Raw genomic sequence first — 11,646 nt, forward strand, 5'->3', positions numbered from 1 at the left:
TCAAGATTATTGGATTTCTTAGCTTCCAATTGCAGAGTTTCTTTACAATAATGCACTTCATAGTGTTACTACTGTATTAGCACTCTGTGGATTGTAAGGTTTCCATTCCTTCTCTTCAAGTGGATCCTTGAATTACTGCAATCTGAGAATATTTGAGTAAATTGACCAAATGTACACAACTTATTTCAGAACAATTCATCATTCCAGGGTTATGAAGAAGCAGCATGCAGATAAATCTGATTCGTATTTCTTTTGTTTTAGGGAGAAGGTTTTATTATAGCCTTAGAGCCTGACCGAGCGGGCTCTACTGGCCATGAAAGTTCCGCTCCAGCATCAACGGCACGAGCCGAAGGTGAGTGCCTTTAGCAAGGGAGCGGCCCTTTAATGTCCGGTAGAACCAGCTAGGGGGGCTCTAAGGCTTTTAGAACATTCCGCCCCTAGAAGGCAGAATGTTCTACTTAGTAAAAAGGCCTCTCGGAGCCTGAGGGGGTTTAAATCTTCTCGGACTCCGAGAGGCCTTTGATCACAGCAGCAGCTGTGAAGGTAAAACAGCATTGGAATGTTGCTCTCCGGGCTTCTAGCGGAAAGTTGAAGCCCTTGGCACTGCATTGTCCACAATTGAGTGCTCAACATTCCAGTGTTCTAATATCTGTTCACTTACTTCCAGCCCATAATCTGCCAGTTAAGTTGTGAGTACGATTTTTGGATCATTTGTTGTAACCCCTCATGTTAATCCTGCGGCTTTTCGGTTGAAGCTTCCTAGTTTTACATCTGTTTACGTTCCTCTCATTTGAAGTCATATGTGCCTTATCAACGGTGAATAGGGTGAAGGTGAACCGGATTATACATTTTGCGAGGTTTGTGATTCTGAGAAATGTCAAGGAAAGCTTCAGTTTCTAATCCATTGAAAGGGTTATCCCCCAAGTGGGTACTCCTGGGAAGATGCCTCTTTGTTCAAGTTCCTGTGATGGCCTGTCATAATTTTTCCACCAACATCCAGATATACCCAGTGCATCATATGAGGGTGTAATGTCATGTTCAGCATTAGATGTCAGCAAGAGCTTAGAGGATACCCAAGTTCATGAGGTTTTGGAAGGAGAAGAAAACTCCAGCACACTTCTGTTTAGCACCTTGCTGCACAATGCACCCTGTTGGAAGCAGTTCCTTCTGATCGTTAGAGTTGCTTCAGCACCTCTATCCTGAGGGAGACCTAGAGGTGTCTCAGAGGAGCTGTGGATTTCGTAGAGTGTAGGTGGTGGGGGCAGTCCTACAGGTTATTGCATAGTATGTAGAATGTCAAATTTGGGCTTCCTAGTTGAATCACAGATGCTCAGTTCAAGTTTATTGTGTGTTTACTTAAAATCATTACAAGTTGCATAAAACAAAAGGTGATCAAAGGGGAGAAAAAAGTTAATAGAAGTAATTTCCTGTGCGGGAGCGTATATTACATTCGCAGTATAAAATGTAAATCGTGTGTGAATTCAAGATATCTTGCTGTAAAAGACACATTGTCCTTTTAAAATCCTTGAAAATTATAAAATACATGGCAATATGTATAAGTGTCACCATCATGCAGCAAAAAATAACTTCTAAACAGCGACTAATTCATGACGGTAAAATGTAGAATGCAGTGCCCAAGGGTGTGCGAATTGTAAGGTGCAGACGGCATGTTAAGAATTAAAGCAAGGCGTGTGCCAGAACGACACAAGATCATGTTGGACAAAGCGCAGGCCATAAGGTTAAAGTGTAAGATGCAGTGCCTATGGTAATAGTACTTGTAAATTACTGTCAGCATGATGTACAATTAGTGTGCAAGGTGGAGGCTCAAGAAAGGGCTGATAAGGTCGCAGAGTTAAATTCCAGACAGTGTGGCTTTTAAAGTGCAGACAAAGCAGGCCATGGATTCAAAGTGCAAAGTTAAGTCACAGACAGTTTGTTACTTTTAAATTGCAAACCGGTTCTAATGAAGGTCGAACTGGTCTTGTTTGGATGTATGATGGTACCACACAATCAAAATGATCGCGGTACATCACAACGCAGCTTTTACAACGCAAGTCGCTACCACGACTTGCGCTGTAGGGTGCTGGACTTAGGAATAGTATAATTTACTATTCCAACTCCAGCCTACGTACAGTAGGGAAGGTGTTGGACTAGTAAATCTACTATTCCTTAGTCTAGAGCGCCCTCCAGTGCAAGTCGTGGTAACGACTTGCGTTTTAAAATCTGCGTTGTAATGGCACTGCGGTGTTCTGACTGCGTTGTAAAGGTTGTTTACCTCTTGTTTGGCACCTAAAATTCAGCTGGAAAGTAAATGCAGGTTATATATGCCAAATTGAAAACTATGACCAAAAAATCAATACAGGTTATATATGCCAGACTGAGAACAATGGTGTTTCCACTAAACATATTTCAATATGTGGGGAGTCAGTCGGTAGGGTTAACAGGAGGTTATTGCATTAATACAAGCCCCTCTAACACAGGCCCTCACTGCGATGGAAGATGGCCAGTTTTCCTGCTGAGTCTGTTGGCAGTTGGCATTCTTTAACAAGTTATGGGCTCTCATTATGAATTTCCCAAACTTTGCCATTTCAGCCACTGTTTCCAGACAGAATAGAAGGGCCTTCTTGGCCGAGTGTGTGCCATGATGTAGAACAGTGGGCCTCAGTAGAGTTCGATGGGCATGTAGCAGCATCGGGCAACAGAGTAATATATGTGCCAAGGATTCCGTTCTATAAATACACAGTCTACAGCCGATAATGTTTTCAAGGGATCTCCACAATGGGTTCAATTCTCTAATTGGGAGCGGGACCAACCTTACTGATACAATTTGTTTTAAAGCAAGTTTTCCCACTGCCTGGTGAAGATGAGATTTGTCTGAGTTTTTTTTAGTAGTGGTACTGTTAAGAGACTTGTGGAGGAACTTCGGTTGTAAGCTTCCATTTCCAATTCTCGTGAGCGGTGGTACAACTGTTTTCTTATTGCAGATTTGATGCAGGTATAACTGCTCATACTTGTGTCCCAGTTCTCTACCTCGAATTGCAGACATTCCTTGGCTACAGCAAGATTTGTGGACCAGGGATTATTACCACTTGTCAAAATTATTTTTATTAAGGCTTTCATGATGTTGGAGGAAGTAGCCATTGCCTGAAATTAGTATTTAGCAAGAGCTGCCACATTTACCAGATTTTGCTGCACAGGCCCAGATTCTAGCCTGATCAAAGTGTTCCTTGTGTTGGGGGGAGGTGAAATCATGGTTGCAATGAGTGACCTGTTGAAGGAAGAGTTTGGCCATGTGAAGTACATGTTCAAAGCAGGTCATGTGTTCCCCTCCAGAGTGTTTGCAAATGGTCTTGAAGGCCTTTTGTTGTAAGACCCCGGTAGAAGGCAGAGGGTTTATACTTGATCTAGCTAAGAGCTCTCGCTCTACCACAACGTAAACAAAGTTCATAACTTCCTCTTTTTCATGCTCTATTAACTCCTTAACCGTGGCGCAAATTCTGCCGCAGTGCAGGAGTTTTATTGAGAGGGCGGGGCCGCGTCGGCCAACGGACGTGCACAGCACTACCAAGGTAGTACTTGCGACGGCCGTTGGCCGACGCGCGCACACATCGGGTTAAAGGTCCACAAACAAATTAAGGGGAATGAAGAGGTATTGTAGAGCATGGGGTAGCCCTATGAAAGGTCTTAACATATTTGTTATGCTGAAAAGGCATAGTCTGTGGACAACATTGATTGGTTCTCACTCAGAGTTACATCGATGCAGACACACCCTGCAAATTTTAAAATAGCACAGGCTCCTTTCTTTGGTAGGTTCTTATACACAAATATGAAATTGCACTCTTACCTACCTATAACGCCCCATAGACAATTTTCTAACAAACAACCTATCTATAGCTAAGACAGTGGAAAAGGAATCCTTTCTAGGAACATTTGAAGAGAAACTACAGGGCTTTATGCACCTCTAATAATTATTTTTACTAAGGATTCTCACTTTGGTAAAGGGGTTATTTAAAAAACATGTAGGAGGAGCCACTCTAGCAACCAAGATGGCTGTGTAAGCTCCCGGCTCCACCGACCTCTGCCTCCCGCCGTAATATCCTGCCAATTATCCTGTCTTTGCGCCCCGCCACAATGTGTATGAACCTGCCGTGAGATTAATGGTACTATCCAGAGATCTCTATGTATCAGTCCAGCAACCCTTATTGATGATTAGTTGTAAGTCAACCTTATAGACCAGCTATCCTAGTAGCGTGGATGCGAGCAGTCTAAGGCTAAAGACTCGAGAGGGCGTGTTAAGCCAGCTGTTTACCACACATATACCCCTTGAATACCCAGTGAAAGGACACCACACAAGTGTTATGAAAATAAACAGTTATTTATTAAGAATCACAACAGCCCTGTACTCTTTATGAGGACAGGGTACTAAGCACAAACCAAAACTCTTACAAAAATACGTAAGTTAGCACAGTATATACAAATGCCCGAGGGGCACGGAAAACCATATACTCTGAAAGTGGAATGTGAAATTCCTAGCAGGTAAGTACAGTACTAATAGCTTTTGGAATCGCTAGGACTTGACTAGGGAATCGTTAGATTACTTCTAGGAGGCCTAGGGGACTCGGGTGCAGTGTGTGCACTCTCACGCGAGATGCGGACAAAAGTCTATGGTAGCTAGGAAGTAGAAAGTTAGTGTTCTCGGGCGAACCCGACCTGGTAGGGAGAAAACGAAAGTAGATTCTGACCCTTGGATAGTGAGGCTATGCTGGGGCACCGAAATGCCGAAGTTACCTAGCCCAGGGGCTGCAGCTGCATAGGTCTGAAAAGACGTTGGGAATCCTTGTAGACGGACCAGGAGCCGGAAGAAAAGATGCTGGCCGGTGACCAGTGGAGAAAGTTCAGTTAGATCCAAGCCTGTATCTCGAAGATAGATGACACCTGAAAGCAGAGGGGACTAAGTTCGAGACTACTAGCCAGTAGTCAGTGGGCACCAGGAGGGCACCGGATGGTAGCCACCTCGACAAGGTGAGTGGGTGACGCTTGAGCTCGAAGATCTCACGGACCAGGAGGCGTTGTCGGCGACCAGGATGGAGGATCGAGCTGTCCCACGAAGATAGAAGCTGTCGGCGTCGCTGGACCCAGGATTGGGCAACAAAGCCTTGGCAAATTCAAGCCCACGCGGTGGACTCAAAATGGCGTCTGGAGTGGACCAGGAGGGTCCGGGGTGCCTCTCTTCAAGAAGGAAGCAAGGGCCAGTCTGGAGCAACCAGACCAGCAGTCGTGAAGTCGTTGGGCGTCGTTCAGAAGGCCACAAGCCAGCCGGCTAGTAGCCAAACAACGCGGTGCACAGCAAACAGCAGAAGGGCCCCACGCAGATCGTGGAGATGCAGGGAGGCTGACCTTAGGTGCTGGAGCTGCGCAGGGTCGGGGCTTCTCGGACCCCAAAGCACTCACCAGTGGAGGACACGGTGGGCTTGCAGTAAAGATGTCGTGCAGTCTTGGCGATCGTCGGTCCCTCGAGGTCTCGTCGCACTCACGGTTCTCAGCTTGGCTGTAGAGGTGAGTAGAGGTCAGAGGTGCCAGGGAAGCCGGGTCTCGTCGAGCTGGGTCGTCTGATTCGTGATGAAGGACTTGCAGCAGACCGCAGTGTTCTTTAGGATGGTGCCCGCTTGATGCAGGGTGACTACTCCTTAGCCACAAGGGAGAATCTTGAAGAAGAAATCGTGAAGTCCTTTCGAAGAAAGTGGTATCTTGATTCCAAAGATGATCTAATTTGAACAGGGGGCCCGCTCCTATCTTTATACTAAAAAAGGGGGCTGACCCGGTGACTAGGTCCTGCCTATGGGTGGGACCAGGAGGGGGGTGGTTACACCCCTCTCCCCTGCCGGACTTCCCCAGGCCAGGGGCTGGTGGGCCCCTGGAACTGGTTCTGGCTGGCCTATGCGTAGTGAGCACCGGGGTGCCACTCAGCAGTCACCTTCCTGAAAAGCCCTGCCTACCCAGGATACACAAAACCATGTCTGGGACGGTGCTAGCACCGCCCCTGACAGGAAACCCTTTGTCCAGGCTCCCCTTGCTGGGAGGACTCCCAGCTGCAGGGGGTCAGACTCGTGTCTGTGGTGGCAGCATCCATTTTGTGGAGCTGAGGCTTTGCTTAACTTTAACCGGGGTTCACAGTTACATACATGTCGTGTCCCTCTAGAAGGGTGGAATGCTAACCCCGTCGCCAGAATTGGCGAGGGGTTAGTATTCCAATTCGTATGACACCTTACTCGACATGTTTTGATAAAGCAATACCAAAGATAGCATTTAACCGCGAGGATTATAATGCACTTAAGAGTATATGGTATGCGATATCATGGAACAGCTATTAGGACTTGGTTCCGCAAGCTGCAGACAGGCTCAGCTCATGCCAGAGCACCATCTCACACGATTCCAAGCACTCTGCCTTCAGGATTGTTAAGGCCTGCCATAGGAGTGACTGATAGGAATCTGTGTGTCCATTTTAGGGTTAGATATAGGTATACTATATCTACAGCAAAGGGTGATTACACGACTTTGCCCCAGCTGTCATGCAGCCAGTTGTGTCAAATTTAGGAGGCCAGCCAGGGGTGGCATAATGCATGCTGCAGCCCCTGGCAGTCCTGGGTACACCTATGCCCTGAGTTACAGGGTCTGATAAGGTGGCCCAGTACCAATTGGTAATGTACCTTGGGTACATGGAATCCATTTTAAAGAGAGAGCAGTAGGCCTGGGGTCCTGATTGGCAGGGTCCCAGGCCGACTATGTCAAAAACCAGCTAAAACACAGGGCAAAAAGTTGGGGGCAACCATAGTCAGGATGTACCTTCCTACACAACCCCCCCCCCCCCCAAACGAAAGGAGATAAGGCTATCCTTGTCCAGGTAAGCCTCTATTACTTAAGTGGCCATATAAGGAAGGACCAGCTCTGGCTTGGTTTCCCCCTGTGTCATGGTCCACTAGGCAACCCCTCACCCTAAGGGTATCTGAGGGTCTCCACCATAGGGAATCTCTGTCTCTGGTGTGTCTTGGGAAAGAAGAAGGCTGATGCTGGGAGGGAGTACTGAAGTGAGGCTCCTCTACCTTTGGGCTCAACTTCCTCCAATCACCATCCATCATGTGTGTCTTTCTTTCTTTAGCTGAGATGCACTGAGCTCTCAGGGTCAGCCTCTGGCTACCTAAAGCTGGAGGCTGAGTCCCTCTGTTTGGCTTACTGGAGGGACAGGTCAGGTCTGGGGTTTTAGGCCCCATGTTTGGCTGTGCCCAACAGTGTCCAGCTGTGGGAGTTCCCTAACTACTTTTAAGGGGGATCCCTCAGGAGTCTGTTCTATTTTCACTTGGCTAGGTTTACCAGCTTCAGTGATCCTAATCTGTTGATTAAGGGGTTCTTTTGGACAGGGGGCCCTTTGGGGTCCACCACTGGCCTCCCTGATCTCTTCAGCCCTGGGCTGACTGAGACAGGGTAGAGAGGTGCAGGTTACCTGCTCCAGACTGGGTCCCACCTGGGAAGGTTCCACTGCCATCAGAGGCTCTGCCAGGCTAGGCCTGACTACCTCTGGGGCAGTTCCTTCAACAGGGGTAGAGTCAGTTCCCTGAGGAGGCTGGCTCTCACCTAGTGTCTGGGAGGGGGAAGACTCTTCTTCCTCCTCAATGCTCTCTGTTTGAGTGGAGTGATCCATTGTTTCAGGCTTCACAACCTCACTATCTGTTTGAGTAGAGGCTGAGACCATTTCAACCTTGCCAACCTTTTCAGGAGGGCACTCAGTCTGTGTTTGGGCTGTGACTGTCACAGCCCTCCTATCCTGTTCTGGAAAGTCTGTCTGAGCCTGGGCAGTGGCTACCACTGCCCTTCCAACCTTTTCAGGGAGGAATGGTGCTTGGACTGGGGCTGTAGCTATTACTGCCCCACTAACCTGTCTGGATAGGCCTATCATTCTGGAGTGAGTTTCTTGCTCCACCTCAGCCCATGCTGAGAGTTCCAGGTCATTCCCCAGTAAGCAATCTACAGGTAGGTTATCTGTCACTGCCACTCTCATGGGCCCTGTGACATTACCCCAACTGAGCTTGACTACTGCCATGGGATGCCTTCTCTTCACTCCATGAATGTCTGTCACCTGATAGGTAAAACCAGGGGTCAGTTGAGCAGAGGGGACCAGATGGTCACTCACCATGGTGAGGCTGGCCCCTGTGTCTCTGAATGCCTCACCTTTCTGACCATTCACTAAAACTTCTTGTCTATACTTTCCCAAAATGTGGGGTCCAGTAGTGAAGTTGGCAAACCCCATGCCAGTCTCACAGACAAGAGTGTGGTCAGGGAACCTGGCTAGGCCATAGTCCTCCTGATTGCCCAAAGTAATGCCCACCACATTCTTGGGGGCACTCCCACCACCTGGGGGATTACCACTAGTGGTAACAGGAGGTCTAGGAGTATTACCTGGGGGTATGTTTCCCTTATTACCATTTTTAGGGCAACTGGCATCACTTTTGTAATGACCCACCTGTTTACAGGTATGGCAATAAGGTTTCTTCTGTTCAGAAGGAGTGTTCTGGGACCCACCACCCTTGTTGGAGTTTTGGGGCCCTTGGGAAGTCTTCTCTGTGGATTTATCCCCACCCTTCTCTTGAGGCTTGGTTGATTCCTTTTTCTGGTCACCACCCTGGTTTTTAGGCCTGACCCTGGTTCTGACCCATTTGTCTGCCCTCTTACCCAATTCCTGTGGAGAGGTCAGATCAGAGTCTACCAGGTGCTGGTGTAATAACTGGTTCTGGCAATTATTTAAGATTTGCTCCCTCATAATTAGATTGTACAATCCTTTAAAATCAGTAACCTTACTACCCAGTAGCCAGCCTTCAAAAGCCTTAGTGGCACAATCAACAAAGTCAGTCCAATCTTGAGACTGAGTTTTCTGGGTGTCTCTGAACAGCATCCTGTATTGTTCAGTGGTTAAACCAAACCCATCAACCAGTGTATTCTTCAAGATTTTGTAATTGTTAGCATCCTCCACCCTTGTGGTGAGGAGCTTATCTCTACCTTTACCATCAAAGGAGAGCCACAAGATAGCTGCCCACTGACTTTGGGGAACACCCTGCACAGTGCAGGCTCTCTCCAAAGCAGTAATCCATTTGTGGATGTCATCCCCTTCTTTAAAGGGGGGCACTATCTTATTCAGGTGCTTTGTATCAAAACTCCTTTCCCTATTGCTAGGTATATTGCTGCCACCAGTGGGCTGTAGCCCACATAATTTTTGCTCTCTAGCAAGGGCAAGTCTCTCTTTGGCCAGGGCAAGTTCTTCCCTTTCAATCCTCAGTTTGACTGCCCTTTCTTCAGCTTCATACACTCTCCTCTTAGGGGAAGACATCCCTCTGTGAGAAGAGTTGAGAGAGCCATTGGTTCGAAGGGATCTGTTAGAGCCTCTTGATAGAGACCTAACCCGTCCATTCCCAATGTTAAGCTGACCTGAGAGTGGCCCCAGGGGTCCCCCAGTACCAATCTCGTGTCTGCTTAAGTTGGACCTGTTTAGTCTTCTACCTGTCCCTTATCTGCCTCATCCCCAGACAACTCATCCTCATCCTCAGCGTCATCTGCCTCATGGAGGGGATGGATATCAAAGGGACCCTGTAAGGAGGGCAAACTTCCATCTGGATTAGAAGGGTCTGGGTTACCAGCCCTACTGGCATCATAAGCCTCTAAGAGACCAATCAGAAAGGAAGTGGTGGGGTTAGACCCCTGTTTTAGGTTCCTGAGAGTACACACTTGTCTCATCTCATGGAAGCTAAGAGCAGCATATTTAGAAGTGATGACCTGTGGAGGGTCCACTGACACAAGGGGAGACTCAGAGTTTCCACCTTTGTCTGACATGCTGTTTCTAGTGTGGTGTAAGTGATGCACCTACCTACACTATGTGTTTACCTACTGATCCCTTGCTAAGAGTTGCAGCCAAGGTGTGCTAAGCCTTGAGGAGCTGCAACAGCTGGTTCAGTAGAACTCAGAGTATTCTAAGCTTTAGTTATATGTACCTAACAGTACTTTATGTGATCTTTCAACAAGATATTCTTAGGATATGTGTGGTAAAACAACAGCAAGCTCAAATCCCAACCGCTGCTCACCAATGTGAGAAGGTGGCCTGATATGCAGTGCTCACTATTCTAGTGAACACTATGTATCAGTCCAGCAACCCTTATTGATGATTGGTTGTAAGTCAACCTTATAGACCAGCTATCCTAGTAGCGTGGATGCGAGCAGTCTAAGGCTAAAGACTCGAGAGGGCGTGTTAAGCCAGCTGTTTACCACACATATACCCCTTGAATACCCAGTGAAAGGACACCACACAAGTGTTATGAAAATAAACAGTTATTTATTAAGAATCACAACAGCCCTGTACTCTTTATGAGGACAGGGTACTAAGCACAAACCAAAACTCTTACAAAAATACGTAAGTTAGCACAGTATATACAAATGCCCGAGGGGCACGGAAAACCATATACTCTGAAAGTGGAATGTGAAATTCCTAGCAGGTAAGTACAGTACTAATAGCTTTTGGAATCGCTAGGACTTGACTAGGGAATCGTTAGATTACTTCTAGGAGGCCTAGGGGACTCGGGTGCAGTGTGTGCACTCTCACGCGAGATGCGGACAAAAGTCTATGGTAGCTAGGAAGTAGAAAGTTAGTGTTCTCGGGCGAACCCGACCTGGTAGGGAGAAAACGAAAGTAGATTCTGACCCTTGGATAGTGAGGCTATGCTGGGGCACCGAAATGCCGAAGTTACCTAGCCCAGGGGCTGCAGCTGCATAGGTCTGAAAAGACGTCGGGAATCCTTGTAGACGGACCAGGAGCCGGAAGAAAAGATGCTGGCCGGTGACCAGTGGAGAAAGTTCAGTTGGATCCAAGCCTGGATCTCGAAGATAGATGACACCTGAAAGCAGAGGGGACTAAGTTCGAGACTACTAGCCAGTAGTCAGTGGGCACCAGGAGGGCACCGGATGGTAGCCACCTCGACAAGGTGAGTGGGTGACGCTTGAGCTCGAAGATCTCACGGACCAGGAGGCGTTGTCGGCGACCAGGATGGAGGATCGAGCTGTCCCACGAAGATAGAAGCTGTCGGCGTCGCTGGACCCAGGATTGGGCAACAAAGCCTTGGCAAATTCAAGCCCACGCGGTGGACTCAAAATGGCGTCTGGAGTGGACCAGGAGGGTCCGGGGTGCCTCTCTTCAAGAAGGAAGCAAGGGCCAGTCTGGAGCAACCAGACCAGCAGTCGTGAAGTCGTTGGGCGTCGTTCAGAAGGCCACAAGCCAGCCGGCTAGTAGCCAAACAACGCGGTGCACAGCAAACAGCAGAAGGGCCCCACGCAGATCGTGGAGATGCAGGGAGGCTGACCTTAGGTGCTGGAGCTGTGCAGGGTCGGGGCTTCTCGGACCCCAAAGCACTCACCAGTGGAGGACACGGTGGGCTTGCAGTAAAGATGTCGTGCAGTCTTGGCGATCGTCGGTCCCTCGAGGTCTCGTCGCACTCACGGTTCTCAGCTTGGCTGTAGAGGTGAGTAGAGGTCAGAGGTGCCAGGGAAGCCGGGTCTCGTCGAGCTGGGTCGTCGGATTCGTGATGAAGGACTTGCAGCAGACCGCAGTGTTCT

Source organism: Lissotriton vulgaris, chromosome 7, assembly GCF_964263255.1.
Source record: "Lissotriton vulgaris chromosome 7, aLisVul1.2, whole genome shotgun sequence".
Lineage (NCBI taxonomy): Eukaryota > Metazoa > Chordata > Amphibia > Caudata > Salamandridae > Lissotriton > Lissotriton vulgaris.